We start from the raw sequence: 22456 nt of genomic DNA, 5'->3' as shown, positions 1-22456 counted from the left end.
CATCTTATAAGGTATCAAAACTGAGTCAATGTTTTTGGCATTTTAATCAACCTAATCAAACTAATCAAACCAATTTGTACTAGTTTATTAAATACACGTTGTTCTCACTAGAGGAAAATTGATGTTTGTTTGAGTAAAATAACAATCATAACTAAATGGAAATATGTTTATTAACTAAAGTAGTTTGTTGATTTCTATTTGTACTTCTTAAGTTCTTTTTTTTTTTTTCTGTATCCCCATGATGTCACTGCTCAAGCCCAAGTCTACATTATTCTTCAACAGTCTTTGTGTTTTTAACAGTATCTAGCACATGGTTAGTCAATAAAAGTATAAATGAATAAACTCAGGCTTGGAGTTGTGATGTTTTTATAATACCTTACACATATAACAAACCAAGAAAATCCTGGAATAATAACTATTGCAATACCTTTTGCAGCAAACATGAAATGAGAACAGAAGTTTAAAATTTGTCAAGGAAATGAGAACATACTAAAGAGGTGTTAAACCATAAATCAAGTAAGTTCCAGTAATAATGTTTAAAGAAAAAAAAGTCAATAACTTGTTATATCTAAAGTTACAATATCATTATTTAGTATTAAAAAGAGGATAAATAGTGGCCTCTGAGCTTCGATGCAAAAAGTTTAAAATTTGAGGTTGTTCCAATAATAAGACAAAGTTTTGTACCGATACTAATATTCACTGGCATTAATTTAATAACAAAAAGATACAAAATTAAGCTGCAATTAAAAAATCTCACAGAAAAATGAATGAAATATCTGTCTAATAAATGTTTGAAAATAGAAATTGTTAAACAAAATTAGAGTCCCTAGCTGAAAATTGTCTTCATTATTCAATTGTTCAATGGATATTAAAGATGATTTCCAAGTATAAAATAACATAAATACATTGTTTAAGAGAACAAATAAAAGGCACATTTTAAAAGTTTAACTGAAACCATTATGAAGTTATTAAGGAAAAAAAGAACTGTTTTGGCCTTTTAATGTCACTTAATCATACAATGCATTTCTGTAATATACCAACAACTTTTTATTTGCTTCTAAATAATATCTCACCTGTTCTAAATATAAATTGCTTATTTCAGATACAAATTTCTTGACACTTTAATTTCTTTAAAATAATAAAACAAAGTATATTTAGATAATACTATAGCATTGTTCACATTTTGAGACAATTTCTTTCCATAGTTCTATTAAGAAAGAAGAAGATAATAACTAGAAAAAAATACAGAATAATAAATTGTAGGAATTACATGTGTTTTAAAGACATGTTGAATCATAGAATTGTATTACATATTCCTATATTGACAACTGACCCATTTTAGAACAAGATACAAAATACATAAATACATCTTATGGCAATTATACTAACATTATGTGTGAATTTTAAAGCGGTTTATATTAGTCTATGTCAAAATAACTATTTATCGAAATCGTAATCATCATACAGTGAATATGAGACTCATGCAAAAACATATCTTATAGGAACCATTGTTGATCAATTGACCAAATCAAAAATATATTTCTAATGACATGTCACTGAGCTATATTATTTTTAAGCTCAATTCAACAGTCATCATAAAATACCTACTATATATAATGTAAAGCATTTTGTTGCATGAATAGTAATGCAAAATATAGAATTTAGCTTTTCACAAATTGCATATTCCAGTGGAGCTACAAATAGTCACAATAAAATATAATAAATATATTTTAATGTTTTATTATATAGAATTTCACTGACTCATTTTTAGTAAGATGAGAGATATCTTGACAATATTCTGTTATTTAGCATATAAATATGCTAAATATAATAATCAGGCATATATATACACATATATATACATATATATGTGTGTATGTATATATATACACACATATATACATGTGTGTGTGTATGTGTGTGTGTGTGTGTGTGTGTGTGTGTGTGTGTATTAGAGAAGTGTAAGACAATAAGGAAAATCTATAGACAGGAAAAAAGGTTTTAGGTCCAGAGAGTGGCAAGTGCTGAAGCTGTCAGATAGCAAGGGGCATATGTAGATGATTGTGGCCTAGAAATTTAGCTTTGCAGGACATTTGATCTTATCCAAAATGCTCATAGAGATTTTTGGTCTAAGCTGAACCATCTACCTAATCCCATGTGCCATTACCAGCTAGGCTACCCAGGCAAGAAGGGTTATAATTAGCAATACAGTTACAATACAATTATTGGTCCAATAAAACGTAATAATATATTTGTGTAGTAATCCTCTAAACCAAAAGTAGAAATAAACCTTATGTGCTAGCTGAACTCAGGGACGTTTTCTAAGCATGGACGTTTTTAACGGTACCGAATATAGGACCTTTTTGTGTGAAATGTCCCAGGGGGTGTTCGGACAGGACCAGTTGTCTGCTAATGAAATTTAGTACTATTTCCTGGGGTGGGAATTTGGATCCAGAACCACCTTATATATGTTGAATTTGAAAGAAAACTTACTTCCTAGTACAAGAATGAATTAAAAAAAAAATCTCACCACACAGGTAGAAAAACAAGGGAAATTTTCTATTATATCTCTGGCTCTAAGTATAGATTAAAATAAACAAAAAAAGTGGCTCTCGTAAGAATTCATTAATTTGATCTAGCCCTCATTTGGTAATTTTATTATTGATGCTCAAGTAATTACAAATTACTCCAGGAGAAATGCTCCTTCAACATGGCTCTCAAAACATTTCAGATGATCATGCTAAGTGAAATATTCCAGACAGAAAAAGTTGAAAACCATGTAATATCACTTATATGTGGGATACAATGCTAAAAGCAACACGCAAACAGGACAAACAAACAGAAACTCATGGACATGGACAATAAACTAGAGGTTACCAGAGGGTGGGGGGAAGGGGAATGGGAGAGGTAGGTGAGGAAAAATGGGCAATGAGCACACAATACAATATATATGCCCTGTTGTTGAAGTGTACACCTGAAACTTACTAAATTTCATTAACCATGATAAAAATTTAATTAATTTTTAAAAAGAAAAAAAATTATAGATTAAATTTCAGGAAATGTGAGGTCTTAATAATAACTTTAAAAAACCTCACAAAAGCAGAAATAAACAAGTGAGAAAGAATTTAAGAACCAGATAAATGTGCATCTTATCTATGAATTATCTAATATACATGTATTCAGGATACTTATTATGTCTGTAGTAATTAAAAAGGCATTGAAAAATCCAAGAGAGGTGAAAGATATTGAGGTTTAAAACGATTGTAAGGTCAAACAGCATAATAGGCATTATGTGAGAATAAACAATCTAACTATCATGTAGTTAGATAAATTGTTGAGGGGTTAACAAAGAAACACAAAAGTTAATTTTAATATGTAAGAAAGTTTAGCAATAAAGATGAAATGAAATTTCCAAAATGTGTATCTCTTAAGAATTCTAGAAATTAGTAATAATAAGCATAACAAATAAACAATAGAGAGATAATGGTCCAGAAATTATCATTGTGGATGAAATAATCAATTTAAAAAGAGGAATAAGCTCATACAGATAATTATAAAAAGAAATGCACACCTAGACACATATATGTAAAACTACAGGTTACTCAAAGAAAAGAGAAGCCCTTAAAAATAACTGTAGGGTAAACACTCATTAAAACATGAAAATACGTGAACAGCTTATTTCTCACTAGCAGTAAGAAAACCAAGGAATAATACTTTCAAATTATTAATAGAAAATCATTTTTGTTCTAAAATTGTATTCCAGCAAAACTCACCAGAGGATCACCTAAATAAAGACATTTTGTGATATACATTGAGAGTTATTACTACCCAACCTTCACTAAAGGCGAATGAATTTCAAAAAGAAGAAAAAATGATGCTACAAGAAAGTTGGTGACACCCAAAGAGGTTATGTGTCAATAAAATGGTAAGTAGGTTCTCAAATTCAACAAAATCTGAACTAACATGGACAATATGAAACAAAAATAACAAATTCTACTTGGTAGAGTTAAAAAAAAAATGAGGTCAAAGTAAGATAGATGAACAGTTTTATATAAACTTGAATAGTCTGCCTGCAATTAATGTATTCTAGATTCATTTATGATTCAGGAGAAGAATAAACCATTGGTTTATATTAGCACATAATAAATTGACTACACATATTAAAGTGTCAAGGGTAAACACTAAACAGAAACTGATTGTATATCTTCTAAATCAATGGGTGCAGAAAAAGGATATGAAATAAAAGAAATAACAAAATAATTTTAAAATGAAGAAAACATGCATTGGGGAAAAAACAGAAAAAAATGGAATACATAAAAAGTAGTAAGACCCACATGGTAGGAAAAAAATACAGATATATTCACAAGATAAATAAATGTGTCGAAGTAGACTTAGATCAGATTAAAAATACTGAATGCTGTTTACAGGGGAAACTCCAGTGCATAAAGTGAAGGAAAAAGGATGGTGTATTAGCCTGTTTAGGCTACCATAATAAAATGCCGCAGATTGGGTGTCTTAGATAACAAAAAAATATCTTCTCACAATTAAAGAGCCTAGAAGTCTGTGATCAAGGTGCTCTTTTATATTGATCTTTTTATGCTACTATTTAACTTTATAATTTAAATATTCAAAGTGTATGTACATCTGTTATTATAATTACTTCTCAAGTTATTTTTCCTCTTTGTGCGCCTTATTTCTTTGTGTGCTATTTATTGTGCAAGAAAAATATATTTTTGAAATTCTTTGTGTTTGCATTCCTTGGGGTACAACCAGACAGAATCCAGTAAAATACGAATTTCTGTCTTGAGGTTTCCTGATCAACACAGGCCAATGTGTATCTAGGGTTGGGATTCATATGTTGGTAGTCTGTGGCCACAGTTTATCAGGAATCCCTCCCATCTCTCAGCTTATTGTTGTTACTGTTGTTCTGACCTGATCAACACTACATCAATTTAATCGGGGATAGGGTAGGACGGATTATAACTCTTTTGTGACCTAGCATGACATTGCCATAGCTTCTACTATTTGAAAAATTATATTTCATTGATATTGTGCCATATTTGAAAAGAAGACAATAGCAATCTGGACTAGGATAAAGCATTGTTTTTATGAAGCCTAAGAACTATATCACAATCTGTGCATAGTAATGCTAACCAATGTGACCAAATACGACCAAACTAATGTGGGTCACAGCCAGTATTTCTACCCACACGTTTAACAAATTGTCTTAATTTCATTTGCTTTACAATGTAACACCATAAGCGTCTATATTACATAAATATAGGAAGGGCGATACTTTACTGGGAGAAATTTTTGAATGGCTTTACAATGTACTTTTAGTCCTTTAGTTTGTATCTTCTCTTTTGTGGTTTTGATATGTTGTCATGTTACCAATAATTATTAACATAACTGGGCTTTAGTAGATTTATTGAAGCTTTGGTGTCTTCAGATGTTTAACGTTAACATTTTAGCAGTGAATACACTGAATTACACAAATCTTACATTGTGTAATATGGAGAAAGTGGGACATTTTAAAACAAAGATAGTACACAATATTATTATTTTACATGTGAGTTCATAGAAGTTAGAGGATTTGTGACCAAAACAATTCCAATAAGTTTGTGGAGGAGATGGAATTAGAAAAAGACAAATATTCATTCTGAAATTCTCATCTAAAATAGAGAAGGTTATGACTTATAAAGAAACTAATCTTAAGGATTATTCTAGGGAGTCTTAGAAAATCAGGGGAGTTCTGTGTGAAAGCTTTAAGTATAGCACTTTAATTGGAGTGGAAAACGTAGGTATGAGAATATTTGTATATAAAGTTAGAAAGGGGGCTTGGAAAATGAACAAATATATAAAGGAAATTATTTTTATTATTAGAGATAATGAAATTTGACAACTATAGTGTTTTGGCCAGTGTTATGACATGATGAAAGTGAAATTCTGGAAAATTATATAGCAGCAGTTAAAATGATTGATTTTGGTAGGGACTAAACTGGAAGCAAAGGGATTGATAATGGGATTATTGCATTTGGCTTATGCTGCCATTACTACTGCTACTTGCTTAGATGCTGTTTAATATGAACTTTAAAATGGAAATTCACTTATCATAGCATATGCCAGAAGAATATTGAATATAAGTGAAGATGTATATCCCAGTCCCGATTTAAGTTTCTGTCTTTGAAATAAACAGCTTGAGATGAATTTCTTGTTTTTACATGAAGCACATTCAGAGTAATGACAGACTCTTCTGTGGTATTGCTAACTACTGCAAAATTGAATATAGCAGAACAGACAAGGGTGTCAGCTTTATCTCTATTACATTTTAAACGCTGCATAGGGCAGTTGAAGAAAGTACAGACATTGATGCACTTTGAAAGAAGAGAATAGTGTTTCTAGGGAAGGAAAAAGAAAATATGAGCATGAGATGACTGGCAATATTGTAGTGAGATTTGAAATAGAGATAAAATTTTCTATTGTATACTTATAGATGTTTACAAATAAGTAGATTGAAAGATTTAGAAACTGTGAAATTTCAGAACACTTGCAAAAAAGGATCGAAGTAAACATATTTAATGCAGTTCAAGTTTTCTGTTAAATTGTAGGTCAAAAATATCTCATCATAAGAAAATCCATATCAGCACTCAAAACTTAAGAGGTATTTTTTAAATTAACCACTTTACCAGTTGAATAAGATTAAAAATCTGCATGGATAAGCAATCATCTTTTAAACCTAATTCAGGCAATTAGTTATCTTTTGATGATTTTTAAATGAACCATGCAAAATAATTCATTTAGACATGGAAACCAGTCAGATTATGGAATTTGTACCAAAGGAAGTTTGTCTGCATAGAGGAAGCTAGGAGAAAATGCTGAGAGAAGCAGAGATGAGAGATTCGAGGGAAAAAGAAAGAAAAAGAGAGTGAGAAAGCAACAGCATGACAACAAATATGAACACCAGAGACTTCGAAAAATGACTGCCTGATAATTTATTCCTTCCAATTGTGATAAGGTACATTCACTATAATCATATTCCATAGCACTCTCCAATTGTATGGTGGTTATAAGCACACAAGAACTTCTGCCAACTACTCATTGGGTGTTATAAGCAAATTACTAAAATGTCTGAATCTTAGTTATCCTGAGTGTAAAATGAGCAAAGCAATATGGTTTTTGTGAGAATTCAGAAAGATAACTCTTGAAAAATTATCAGCTCAGGAGCTAGTCTTTGGTTAGTGCTAAAAATAATGACTTTTAACTGTATTGATAACATTTATTATGTATATACATATAGGTTATATGTATTTTATACATATATGTGTGAAAATAATTACCTTTTAGTTAGTTTGGAATGAGTTTCTCTTTTAAAAATAGTCCCACCTAGGATATAATTAATGCTCTTGAATAAAGTCACGAGCAGCCAATTCTTATTGACTGCAAAGTCATGGCATGGCAGCTAGTAATTCAGATTCTTACACTGTGCAGTGAGTAGGTGGTAGACCACGGCATTATGAAGTATTGCAGTTGATTCGACTGTTGCTCGTAGTACCTTCATAATTACTCCACATGCTCACTAGTGCATGGCTTTGGAGGACTTGTAGCCCAGTGTGTGTACACCAGAACATGGTCATTAGATTTAAAGAAAGTTAAACAAAAGTGCAAAAGTCAGGTTTATCTAGCCTCCCTAGGGAGAGACATGGACAAGTATAGTGATTACATTTCTCAGAGGTGAATTTCCTGTCTTTTGTTAGTTCTCTAAGATTTCTAAAATATGATTGAGACTTAAAACGTTAATGTTGCTAAAATCGGCCCCTACTTTTTCAGCATTACCTATAGTTTCACAAATAAGTCAATGCTCTTATTGTCAAATGTAAGGATTCTAATGTCAAAATTGAAGTGTTTGTAAAGTTAGGGAATCCAATTATAAATAAATCTGAATTCTGGAAAGGAGTTCTTTACCAGGCACTTATGAAGGCAGATTGAGAAAAAAAGACTTCTTACTCACTAGTCATGTCAAGTTTTGGTTTTCCCTTTAGAGTTGGTGCTATGGTTTAGAGAAGGAGACTAAGTGACTCTGGGGTCATCAGATGCCTTCACTATCTTCCAAGCCTAGAAGAAATAAAAGTCAATCTAGTAAATGCATTAATGAGATGGTTAGTTGGACTGGTATGAATCTGTGTGTTGAGAACCAAAACAAAACTGAAATTTAGCCCCTAAAATTTTTATAGAATTTTTATTATTGAAAAAAGAAAACTTTGTTGAGTAGAAAGCACTTCACGCTTGACTCAAATCAAAAGTTCAGAAAGGAATTTTGCTTTTTCAGCAAGCTTCATACTTGAGCTAAAAAAAAAAAAAAAAAATGGTGCCAGCTTAATATTTATAAGCCCGGTCTGTCCTAAAATAGGTGGATTTCATGAAACGAAATAACTAAAAATACTTTCCAGACCACAGATGTAATTGTATTTAGAGAAGGAGAAATCTATTATACATAAAGATTGATGGGACTTTCATACAAATGAAAATCTGAAATAACTTGCTATCTGGTTTTAACAATTTTAGAACTACTATTTGGTTCAAATGGCTTATGTATCAATATTGTTAATATTTATATACCAATACCAGCTGAGCTGCTTTTACTAGAAATTATGAAGATGGCAAACCTCCTCTCTATGATAACTGTATAAAATATATATTGACTGTCTTTCTAAACAGTAAGTTATATTAAAAATGCAGTATGTTGGTAAACCAGTAGCCAGTTGTACGTCTCTAGAGAAGTTACATTCTCATTCAGTGAAGCTAGAACAATCAACTTGATGTTGCTACTATGTCTTCTTGTATCTCTCTATTTTTTACTAGATTCTAGTTTAGGATGAAATTTTATCTTTAGCCTTCCGGTTACATATTACTAATTTTTCCATCTTTATTTTATTTAGGTTGCTTCAAGTGCATTTTTTGGACGATTGCTTTAATAACTTGGAACAATAATTAAATTTCAGGTTTTTTTTCTTTTTAAAATATGATTGAGACTTAAAACATTAATCTTGCCAAAATCAGACACTACTTTTTCAGCATTAAGCCTACTGAATCTTTATTCTCTTTGTGGAGATCTGAGTTGTACCCCACTTACAGAATAATCTATTGAGATGATAGGAAAGAATGTTCATCTTTCTTCTAGCTAAACTCAAATGTTATCCAGTCTATGTACAATGACTCTTTAAAGCTTTAACGTGCCAATAATGAGTGAACACAATTGATTTTTATGGATTTTGTTGAAAAATGAATTATTAAATTGTTGGTATAAATCATTCATGAGATAACACATTTTTCAGTGAATCGAATGCTTATTCTGTTTGACCAATTTAAAGAACAGGAAAGCAAAATAAGGAGAGCAAAAAATATATGATAAGTAGAGAAGGGAAGGAGAGAAACGGGAGGGGAGGGATGAGGGAAGGAAGGAAAAGAAGAAGAGAAGGGAGAGGAAGGGAGAGGGGAAAAAGAAGAAAGGAAAGGAAGACAAAGTGGGTAAAAGGAAGAAATAGTATTTATTTGGGTGGAATGGACAAACTAGATACTCCAGTTACGTGTCTGTTCTAATATTCTTAATCTCATTTATGATGTTTTTGTAGACCAGGAACTTCTGTTCAGATTAGGATGGCAAATGAAGTAAATATTCTTTCTAGCCCCACAATTTGAATTCAGCCTGGAGCTGCACCTGCATTTTTTCTGTCATTTTTTTCCCTTTCTTTTTAAAAATTTTTTTCCTTTCTTTCTTTTTTTCTTCTCTGTTGAGTTTTTTTTTTCCCAATTCTGATATCAGCAAACTTATTATTCAATACCACATTTTATACCTTGAGTCAGACATTTGAATGTCCCTCCTTTTCCATCTGCCAGCACGTTCTTGTTCAGATTAGCAGGGCTTTTTCTAATAACTCTCTCTCCAAAAAGGGAGCTCATCTCTCTTCGGATTCTTTTATTCTCCTAAAATCCTCTCAGAGTGCTATGTCATGTAATTGTCATTAGATCACATGTTTTATCTTACTACAGAAGATAGAGGTTGGTAAATTTAGGATTCAAAATATTTTGGTCAATAGGTCTTGCAGATGATTAGAAACTTATCTATTACTCCCTAAGTGCCCTCCTGTTGTGATGTTTGGGCATGCCAGTCACTCACTTGATTGTTTGACCCTATTCACTTTGTATTTATTAGAAAATTGGACGTCTTTAATTTCAAATTATTTTTCAAATCTGATATGGATTTTCTTTACATTTTACCTAATGAATATAGTATAATTGTCATGAAAATGATGAGAAAATAACCACTATTAATGCAGAAAAGAGTGAACTTTATGAAACAAGGTTTTATTTGAAAGACTGGACATTGCTTTTTTTTCTGTTACATCGTTTGGTACCAATATGAGTCTCAGAAAATGTAGAGGTGAAAATAAGTTAATGTTAATGTCATGAATCTAAGGATATAGGCTAAGTTAGCTGTGAGTCCAAACCCATTCTCTAAGTTTGGAAGGCCATGACACAGTGAATATTATAAAGAGTCTCTGAGCAGCTGTCTAGGAAAGGAGAAAACTCTTTGCATGTAGGTCCTTCCTGTCTCAACTAAGGGCGGAGGGCTATCCAAAAATAAACAGCTCTGGAGGTCGAAGCTCAGAATACCAAGTGCACTGAAAGACTGCTAATTATTTGGAAGAATACAGAATGGATCCATTCCCCAACACCCTACCATCACACCAACAAGACACCAGAATTATGATAGTGTATTGGAGCTGATAGAATTTCAATACAAGCTCCCTAAGAGGAACACTTAGGGTACCCCAAAGTCAAGAGGAGAGAAAAAAAATGCACTAGAATTTTGAAGGCTCTAGTGTCCATAGCAACAGCAAACATTAAACAACGTCTAACTGCTTAGTAGTTTAACATAAATCTTCAAACAATAGGTTTATTTCTATATTCATGGATCAGAAGATTCTATATTGTTAAGATGTCACTTCTTTCCAACTTGATCAAAAGAGTTGACACAGTCTCAGTCAAAATCACAGCAAGCTATTTTGTGGATATAAACAAATGGTTTCAGATGATTAACTAGTATATTCAACACAGTATTAAAGAGGAACAAAGTTAGACTTACATTGCCTGATTTTAAGTGTTATTGTAAGGCAACAGTAATCAAAAGAGCACGACACTGAAAAAGAACAGACAAATAGATCCATGGAAAAGACACATAAAAATGTATTCAACTGATCTTTGACAAAGGAGCAAAGCAAAGGCGATTTAATGGGGAAAGTTCTTGTTTTGTTTTTGTTTTTTAAAGAAATGGTGCTGGGACAAATGAGCATCAAAATAAAAAATAAAATAAAATAAACCTTGACACAGACCTGCTACATTTCACAAAATGTAACTCAGTATTGATCGTAAATCTAGATGTAAAATGCTAAACTCTTAAATATTCTTTGGAGAACATCTACATGAGCATGAATTTTATGATAAACTTAAATACAACACCAAATCATGATCAATTCAAGGAGTATATTACAAATTTAACCTTATTAAAGTTAAAAAATCCTTTACTCTGCAAAAGGCACTGTTAAGAGAATTAAAAGAAATGCCATAAACTGCAAGATTTTATTTAGAAAACACATATCTGCAAAACACTTGTCCAAAAAATAGAAACATTTAATAAAATAAACAATCAAATTTTAAAAATGAGCCAAAAACCTAAATAAACATCTCACCAAAAAAGATACAGATGGCAGATATTCATATGAAAATATGCTCAAAACTCTGTCATCTGGGAATTTCACATTAAAACAACAATTCTAATACCTATTAGAATGGCTGAAACCTCAAAAAACTAACACTACAAATTAGTGGAAAGATTTTGGAATAATAACTTCTACTTATTGATGGTGGTAGTGAAAATGGTATAGCCAGCATGAAGAAAGTTTAACAGTTTTTTATAAGACAAAATAAAATTTATTCATGATCTGGCACTTGCATTTCTAACTACATAGCTGATTTGAAATTTTTATTCAAAACCTTCCTCTGACTGTTAATAGGAACTTCACTCATATTTTCCCAAACCTGGAAGCAACTAAAGTATATTTAAATAGGAGAATGGACAAATAAACTTGATGTGTGCATTAATGGAATTAATATCATCGAATTATAGAAATCAAATGAGCAAACAAGACCTGAAAAGATATAGATATATCTTAAATGCATATTTCTAAGTGACAGAGGCTATATGAAAAAGCTACAGAGTATATGATTTCATTTGCATGACATGAAAAAAGCAGAATTATAGAGATGTTAAACAGATCAGAGGTTACTATGTGTTTGTCAGAGCTCCTTTAAGAAGTGTCTAATTCTAAAGCAGGGCAGGAGATATACAAGAAGAGTCTAAAGCATCTTAGACCTGTAAATCTGAATATCAGTTCTGCCTCCATTAATAAACTGCAAAGTTTCATCTGAAGTCAGAAAACATTAAAATGGATTATCTTCCAAAGAAATTTTAAATAAAGAACTATAGTCACAAACATTTAAATTTCAAAGAGGATGTGTAGGTTTGCCAAACCACATGATGTTTAATATGTATGACAATTTACTAAAATTTATTCATAGTTATACTGTTACATACAATATGACATATAGTGTATTTATGTGTTTGTTTACTCTTTCCTTCTCCATCTAGAAAGTAAACTCAAGGAGAGTAGATAGTTTTTCTGTTTTGTTTTGTTTTTCACTGCCAGATACTTAGCACCTAGGACAGTGTCTCATATGTAAAAAGCGTTTAGAAAATATTGGTTGTAGGAATGAATTAATTAACGAATAAATCCTAACTTGTTAGCCTGTTTCCTTTTCAAACATTCTTATTGCATTGGGTTAGTTAATATTTTAAAAGTGTAATTTTAAAAATTTTGTGAGTTAGAGTGTCCTATTCAGAAAAATAGACAATAAGCAATCACTTTACTATTATACATTCACATTTATTATTTATGAGTCGACAAAGAAACAACATTTGAAAATGCTGAAATGGATTATTCACAAGTAATTTATCATGTCTCGATTCACATTTAATTTACTTTATTGCACTTTTTTCTAAACTGTCAAAAATGTAAATATGGATTGATTATCCATCATCAAAACCATATTAAGGAAATGAATGCATATCAATGCTTCAAAGCTCTCATTGATGGTACAAAACTATGAAACAATGTTCTTGAAGTGATACTTTACATTTTCTGCACTCAAAATAACTGTGAAGGAACTTGAAAAATGGAATAAAAGGGATATTGTTTAATTTCATTTGGTGTTAATATTACAGTTGACTTATTATTAGCTTTATTGTGTGATTGTACCTCCTTCAGGAAGCTTTTTCTAAAGTTCACAGTTTGCTAAAGTACTCCACAGCATTCTATACATAAAGTTATGACTGTCTTTCAATATAATAACTATATTATATTGAAAAAGTTCAATAAGGTCTACTTGCCTAAAACCTAGGAACTAACTTAAGGATGGAGACTATGATTATCTTCAGGGGATGAAAACTGTAGTCACTCAGCAACACTGGTTCATTTGAAGTGATGGAAGAAAACAAAAAGCATTAAATTTTTCAGTCTCTAAACATATGCAAATTCTAAAGAGTAAAAATCAGAATTGGTTAATGCAAAAGGAAGAATTTAAAATATTCCTATTTAATAATAGATGTATGATTCTAGAAGCAGCATCAGAGATGATGAACAAAGTTGATTCTTTCTATAGGGGTGGATTCAAAAGTATGATTTGCCACTATGGAGACATAGGCAATGCTGTCCTTTTAGCAATATACTCTTAACTATAATTTTAACTGGAAAATATCTGTCATTAAGCACAATACTTTAAAAGGAGAAGTTGCTATTCATATTTGTCACTAACAGGAGAATATATATTTCATTAAGAATTTGTTTAGGTTGAATGGAAGTGTGTAATATTAACTTAGTAGAATATGTATTCAAATATAACAACTTTAAAATACTTATTTCTGAGTTAGATATTTATGTTTTCATTTTATGCGTCTGATTACTATTTTTCATATTCTGAATGCCAGTGTAGGAAGAAAGAATATCTGAGTCTCGTCACTGAAAACATAGTATATCATAAAAAGCATATAGATTAGAGAAAATTCATTTCAATGAAAAATTATACATATTAAGTGTAATGGATTCAGCCCATTTAATTTATAGGAACTGAGAGTATCAAGTGTTACCAAACTACTGGGATATAGAAGTTAGATAATCAGGAATGTGTCATATAAACCCCATGACAACTCTTCCTATGAAGACTGTAGCACAGTTGGGATCTTTGGCAACTCAGTTATCTCTTTGATCCCTCAACAACTGGAATTCTTAATCTTTCAATACTATGAGTCAGCTTCATTCCTTGTACTATAGTTGCTACCACAATATGTGCATTATGCTATGCCATTTTGCCATTTTATATGAAACCTGAGGATTTGTGGATTTTGATGTCTGTGGGGATCCTTAAACTAATCTCTTGTTGATACTGAGGTAGGACAGAAATGTTTAGGGAGTCAAAGTTATATGTGTATTTTTGACTGTGTAGTCACTGGCTTCACTAACCCCCATGTTGCTCAAAGATCAACTGTGCTAATATTACATTTGATTCAATTCTACCTGTAACTATAAATACTGTAACTATATTTTATACATAACACATTTACTAGCATATATATGAAATATAGAATATATGCACATATAGAGAAAATGTATCAACATATATATACATATACACATATATATGATATAATATTTTATCTTAGTCTTCTGTTCCATTTTTCTTTCTAAATGACTCATTTTTTCTTTCTAAGTGACATTTTTTTAAAAAAATTCTAAATGACATGATTATTTTTTTCTTTCTAAATGACTTAGGTATAAAATATGATGTTCTATTTCCTGGACTGCATGTTTGTGTTCACCAGAATCATATATCGAAATCTGATTTCCAATAATAGTATTTGGAGGTGGGGCCTTTGAAGGATAATTAGGTCATGAGGATGGATTTCTCATGAATGGGACTAGTCTCTTATAAGAGACATGACAGAGGTGATCTATCTCTCTCTGCTGTGTGAGGACACAGCAAGAAAACAGCTGTCCAAACACCAGGAAGAGGGCTCTCACCTGAAGCTAACTATGCTGGCCCACGGATGTCAGACCTCCTAACCTCCAGAACCACACATAATAAATTTCTGTGTTAATCGTTTTATGTTAAAGCAGCCTGAACTGACTAAGGCATTTTCTTCAAAATTCTTATTTTCAGATAATCAGTATTGCGCAGAGATTTGTTCTTTCATACAGAAACCATAGCCATATTTGGCTATTTGAATATATATTTAAACTAATTAAAATTAAGTATAGTTAAAAATTAAGGTTTTCAATCATACTAGCCATATTTCAAGTACTCAGTAGCCACACGTGGTCATGGGCTATAATATTAGTCAATATATATTATAAATATTTCCATCATCAGAGAAAGTTCTGTTGGTCAGCACTGCTATACAGAATAAGAATAATATACCAGCACATTCATATCACATCACACTCACTTCTAAGCTGAATGTTTCCAGAAAAAAAAAATTCTTAACTTTTTTAGGCTTTAATTTCCTTATTTTAAAAGTAAGAACAATAGTAGTACCTGTATCTTAGGATTTTCATCAGAATAAGCTACTACACTGAAGTACAAAAATACATTGCAGAGTGATTAATAAATTGAGAAAATAATTGATGTTCAAATGGACCATACCAGATCATATATAAAAATAGAACTCTCATCCACAATCTGTAACAATCAGTCTAAGAAGCCAACCCACTATCTGCAGTAACCAGTCCAGGAAATCAAACTATTATCTTTAACAACCAGTTCAGGAAGCCAAGCAATAAACCTTTATAGCAATTAGCCTCAAATGACCAGGACTTCTTAATAACTTACAGCTTCCCTAACTTTTGCTGTCATCCAGTTTTTAAAATTCTTTCCCTACTTCCAACTTAGGACCAAATGACAGGAGATAATTATGCACCTGTAACCAATTGCATAGGATGCCCTGCTCCAGGCATCCCTCTTACAGCTTCCTCATGTCAACAGCTTCCAAAGCAGGTGTATCTGAAGCTTTCCCTTCTCTCTATTATACAGCTTTTCCACTTCTCTTTGTTTCTTTGGGCCTTTGCCAAAATGCAAGTGATAAACCTGCCTTTATTTAGCATTGAATAAAGCCTCTGGATTATTGTACTCTGTCGAAGATGATATCCTGCTGAAGGGATTCAGAGTATATAGACATCCCAGAGGCTATACCAGAAATCCAACCTTTGAAAAGTACAACACCGCCTAGTTTCTGCATGTGACTTTCAGATTTAAGAAAGAAGGTATGGTGATGTACAGTGACACATATATCATTTATGGACTTACCAGTGTTTGGGCTGCCATTAAGTCCAGCAACACTCATGACTTTGTAATAAAGCACTGACTTTAGACAAATAACACTCTCCTTTATGGCATTACAGAGTCTATTTGAGAAATCAAATAGCAAATGTTTTAGAATAGGTCAAAAATACAGGATCCTGTTTCTCCATAGGCTAAATCTTTTTATAACTATAATACTTTCTATTGGAACTATGGACTTATAGAATTGAATGGCTTTATTTTCTTCACCTTTCAGAGCAAAGGAAAGAGTGAGTTGAACAAATACAAATATGTTCATGATTTTTTAAACAACATCCAAGAATAAGATTCTACATTTTATGAGATGGCTATCCAGAACTATTCACATTGGTATGTTACCTTTGCAGGAACTTAGTAAAATTGTGCAATGTATATTAGTGATGCTGGAAATAACGATTAATATAAACCAGTAATTCTTCTATAATGTACCTTAATTGAAGCCTTAAAAATGCCTCACATATAACTTATCTCGATATTAATTGAGTAAGGTACACTAAAAACATACCTTAAGTTATCAGAAAAACAAGAGACAAAGAATCTTAGAAAAATGGACATTTAAGGGAAATATTGCTTAATAAACAGCAGAGAACAAAAGTAGAAACAAGTCTCATAACCTATTTGTTAAAGTTATTTCCCTAATTTTCTCCTGCATATTACATGTTTAGAGGACTTCAGGCTTTTTCCCTCACTTTTGGAGCTAAGTAAAATAATTTCAATATCTAGCTTTGAATTGTAAACTATTCTAACCACTAGTAAAGGGATCTCAGCAAGATTAGAAAGAGAAAATTCCCTTTTCTCCTACAGCACCAAAAAAAGCAAGTATTATTATGAATTAAAAAAGTAATCTAACAAAAGTTATTTCTAATAGCAGTCTTCACTGAAAAGTAAAATTATTCTCTTAAGTTAAAGAATTTAGATTGATTTGCTTATATTGTAATTATTACACTGGTAATATTTATGCCGACATCTCTGTTTTCTAAAAGGCATGTGTAAACTTTTGTTTCTAGAGCTAAAAGGAATGACTATACTCCATTCAGCCCTACAGGCACTTAGAAGAGAAAAAAAAAAAATCTGCTGGATCTATTATTTAAACAGCCATTTTGCTTTTGACATTTATGTCACCACTTTTACAACATTTTAATAGTTACATTTATTTTGTAAGAATAAACAAGTAGTGCTTTAAAATCTCTTAGTTGGGGCACTTCCATGCATTCATTTATAGAATTAGCATATAAACTAGTAGTATTGTCAAGAAATTTTGAGTTTGTCTATATATTGTCCTTTAATCAAACGGTTATAAAGTTTAGAGTGTGTGTGTGTGTATGTGTGTGTGTGTGTGTGCGTGTGTGTGTGTGTGTGAGATTAATGAAGCTGTGAGCAGTTTATTTCCTGTGTTTTTACTTATATGAAAATGTATTTCTACTACTTACCCAGATAAATTAAAAATTGAAATCAATTAAAATCTATTGGCTTTTGCTGGCTCTTCTGGAACTCATTGCTTAAATTTTTGTTTGGTTTGATTTTGTTATTTACTGTCACAGGTGAAATCTCGATGAGCATAAATTATTTTATTTTAATTTCATATTTGCAATTAACTTGTCTCAGTTGTAATGTTCATAAGAATTATTATTTGTGCTTGTTCTTGTTTACTTTATAATTTTAAACATTCTCTGAGATAAATAAGAAATTGATCTTTTTTCATTCATTTGCAGACTCATTTCTTAATTCATTAAAGTTTCTTTTCATCTTAAAACAATTCCCATATCTTGATTAATTCTGTCTTTAATTCTTTATGATATGAAATGGGATTTGTTTCTATTTTTTCCTTTCATTTCATCTTTCTATCCTTTCCTCTTATGTTCTATAAGAAATTCAAGTGTCTCAGTTTTCTAAACAGCTCCTGAATCCAGTCTGTTTTTATTATTTATAGTACTTTATTAAATACAGTTAGTTTTTCATTTCAAACAATTTATCCCAGTTTCCCCTTCTCTTTCAACTAGCTTCATAGTCGTATAATCTTTTGTGTAATTTTTCATGCACGAAAATATATGCATTCCTTTCAGATTATCTTTGGCCTAGTTTCTTACATTGATTCTACTTTTTAAAAAGAAATTTATAAATCCGCAGAGCTGTTCAGTTGTTGGCACTATTATATTTTATGTTCAGTGCTTGTGACTTTTCCCTTGGCTTATATTCATGGAGAGAGTCCTTTCTTTCTTTCTTTCTCTTCATTGATTTTTGGGAGGGGGGTAGGGATGTAGGGAGAGGGAGTGGGTGATGGGAGGGATTCGGCGAATTAAAGGTGTCAATAAGGAATAAGCATTACTTCCTAATTACTTCCTCTTCCTACTCCTTCCTGTCCTGTCTCTCTCTCTTATCTCTTCCTTCTTTGGGCTGCAGTATTCTCCTTCTTCTTTCTTTCTTTCTTCTTCTTTTTTGTCTACAGTTAGAAGTGGAACTTTGATTTAGGGAACTGTGTAGGCTTCCTTGTCTAAATGTTTTAAAACCTGGCAAAGGCTTATATTCACCTTTTCAGAAAATTTCCTGTGGAGAACCAGGAGAAAGCCAGATCTGGAAAATGTTTTGGTAGGGAGATTTAACTTTGTGATTACTAGAGCTTCTTCCTGGTTGCCCTGGCATAGAGGAGATAATTTTGCACACTGACTCTGTTTTTCTCATTGCTTCTTAATCTGGCAAATGAGTCTCTGATGATGGGCCTGGAAGCATTCTGTGTTTTTCCAATTTGTTCTTATCAGTGATTTTTCTGGCCCATATCTTACCTTCTTGTGATTCATTAAGTAGAAATTCTGGATGAACTTAAACGTTTGGGACTGGTATTTTAAATTGAACCCATTGAAATTGTTTTTTAATCCAAGCCTGTTTTTTGTTAAGCTTTTCCCTTACACATGGTTTTAAAATCCAGAATATTTGAATTCTCATATTTTTTACAACAGATATCTAAAGCCATTGCCACATTTCTTTGGCTTCTGCCTGAAACGTCTTGATGTTGTAGCTTGGAACGTCTTTAGGACCCTTCGACACTCATACTTATGCATCCTCCAAGTGCAGCAGAGCCATGGCCGCGGGGAAGCCTCCAACCAGTCAGAATACAAACAAAATGATTAAGGCTTCTCTATTTCCTCCCTCAATGGACTATGTTGACACACATTTATAGGGTTCCTCGTAGTTTCTGGAGGATGAAAACATCAGTACGCCATAGGGGTTGCCAAGGGGAAAAAAATGCATCCTTGTATTGGCCTTTCTGCCTTCCTTATTTTACTCAGGCTCTGATAGGAAAATAGTAAGATTTGAAGATCTGTGATTCCAACATGTTAGCAGGTGATTGTGAGGGTCTTTAAACTCCAGATTTCCATGTGTCCCCAGACAGAGCGGAGGACTTAACTCCTCTTACTTGTTAGAAGAGAGCAGTGCTAGAGGATGCTTGTCTTCATCAAGATCCTTGTCCGCCTCCGCTTATTGCCTCCTGGGCCAGTAAATAGAATCAGATCTCAACACACACCAGAGGGAAAATAGAGTTCCTGCTTTTAGGAAAAACCTTACCTGTGGAAGAATTGAAGTTCCTAGTTAATACAAACCAGAAGGAAAACAGGAACACGTGGGGAAGTAGATCTTGTTGATATTGAACTGGAGTGGAGGTGCAGAATGAAAGACTCAGCAAGGAGGAATTTACTGATGTGAGCACACATCTTTCTTACTCAGGACTCCTGGAGCTAGTTATAAAACTCTGCTGGGATGGTTCCTGAATTGTGAACATAATGATGGCCTATCGTAAATGAGATGAAGTGCTATCATTGTTACAGTGGAGTATTGAGGAAGAACTCAGAAAGCTGCAGAAATGATGGGAATGCTAAAATGGATTTAGTCTGTAAGCATGAAGAATGCTTCCTACTTCCATGTGATACATTTTCACTAAGGCAATGAGATGTACTGGTGATGGAGTCTTGAAATCTTTAATCGATGTTTGATGTAATATGTAGGCTGAAATTGACTTTAACAGATGCTGCCATGGGGCTAGATTCCTTGGTATTAATTATATTCTTTTAAATAGTAAAGACTATATAAAAACACTTTAGGTTTAAATTACATATAATAAACAGAAGATCTACAGTGGCAAACAGGGTACTTTAATCTGTGGATTTTCCATGGACAAAACAGTGTGGTAGATTAAACATTGACTAAGATTCTTTGACATTCTTCCCAATGAAAGGTAGGGTCTAACACTCTTCGCTTTGGGTGTCCTGTATGACTTCCTTGAGCAACATAATATGGTAGATGTCTCACTGTGCCTGGAAGCTCTAGACCTTAAGTGACTGACAGGTTCTATTTCTATATCTTGGAAGATTTGCTATAAAATATTTGTTGGAGGGGAGTGAAGAAGAGGTGTGTGTCATAATCATCATATAAATATAATCATATAAAAAATCATCATGAGCATTGGATGTAAGAGGTCTAACCATGTAGAGAGGCCAGGGAATGAGATTCCATGTGGAAAAAGAGAAATAGAGAGCAGAGACATAGAGAAACCAGTGAGCCACATGCACTAGAAATGTGAGTAAAAACCATCTTGGCTACCAGTTTTTCAGGCCCAGATGCCACGTGGATCAGAGACAGCTAAACCAGCTGAGTCTTTCTTGAATTTCTGACCTGGAATATTGTGAGCAAAATTAAAACATTTGTTTTATGCCAGTAAATGTTGGACTGTTTTGTTAAACAGAAATAGATAATTAGAACAGATGACTGAACAAATATAGTTTAACTTATGGTATTTGGTATTTGTACTTTACTGTAAATATATTTATTTTTCTGAAAATATCAAGAAGTAGCATACAAGAGCAAAAAAATGTCTGATGCTACAATAGAAAATTCTGGTCCTTCACTTTGTTTCTCGGTCCCTTCACAGATAGAAGGGGATGCTCTGTCCTCTTGGGGAAGGTCACTACAGTGTCACCTCAGTTAGGCATTTACCAGGGATTTGTGTATTGAAGGAAGAAAAATTGTAAAATCATGTGAAGACAATTAAATATAGGATCTGAAATACCAAATGATATCATGGTCTTCCCAGAAAGGAGAAGATTTATTTAGGAAATGGAAATGTTATCTATCTATCTATCATCTATCTATTATCTATCTATCTATCTATCTATCTATCTATCTATCTATCTATCTATTTATCTATCTATTATCTATCATCTATTTATCATCTATCATCCATTTATTATCTATCTATCAATATCTATCTATCTATCTATCTATCTATCTATCTATCTATCCATCCATCCATCCATCCATCCATCCACCCACCTACCTATCTATCTAGCATCCATCTATCTATCTGTCTATCTATCTGTCATCTAAAATCATCTCTCTACCCTATGAATTCCTGGTACAAGTTCATCTTGTCTGGGGATAGTGTATTTGTGGACCCACACTGCAGTTATTTCTTTAGTTCTAGAATATATACTTAGGGACAGATAGATATAGATAGTAGCCAACAGAATTCCCATACTTGTTTTCTATGGACTAAGAACCATCATTATAGGTAGGAAGGGTCTATACAAGTATGAATTGGACCAAGAAATTATAACTTTTCATACTTACTAGGCCAGGTTTATTTTTGTTGATAAGAATGTAAAACATGTTATGGGTTACTGATCTGATAATTGTTGTCTTTTCAATCCCTTCATTAAGGATGAAATGGGAGTTCACATTCATTGTTTTGCTCTAGAGCTCTCCTTGTTTTAGTTACTGTATAGACCATAGGGAGCTAAATTATCTGAACTTAGTAGTCTTAACTCTATTGATGTCATTTTGCTAACTAGACCTGGCAAACATTCTTGATACTCTTAATAAAATGCTTTAACCCAAGTTTGAAAGAAAAAAAGATCTATGGAGATTTAAAGGTCTACTCCACACGTGAAGCTCTTAGATC

General features: G+C 32.3%; 1 long non-coding RNA gene across 1 annotated transcript in view; it reads left to right on the top strand.

Moving 5' to 3' along the window:
* The first annotated feature begins 458 nt into the window (after positions 1-458).
* The window catches only part of LOC107500288, a 72955-nt gene continuing 50957 nt past the window's right edge, over positions 459-22456 (top strand). The window contains exons 1-2 of the long non-coding RNA XR_004953390.1: positions 459-516; positions 3764-3925. This is a non-coding gene — a long non-coding RNA (uncharacterized LOC107500288). The remainder of the gene's footprint in view (positions 517-3763; positions 3926-22456) is intronic.

This window comes from Rousettus aegyptiacus, unplaced genomic scaffold (assembly GCF_014176215.1).
Source record: "Rousettus aegyptiacus isolate mRouAeg1 unplaced genomic scaffold, mRouAeg1.p scaffold_m13_p_11, whole genome shotgun sequence".
NCBI lineage: Eukaryota > Metazoa > Chordata > Mammalia > Chiroptera > Pteropodidae > Rousettus > Rousettus aegyptiacus.
Note: the sequence above shows the minus strand (reverse complement) of the source record. Positions and strands in the feature narration are given on the sequence as shown.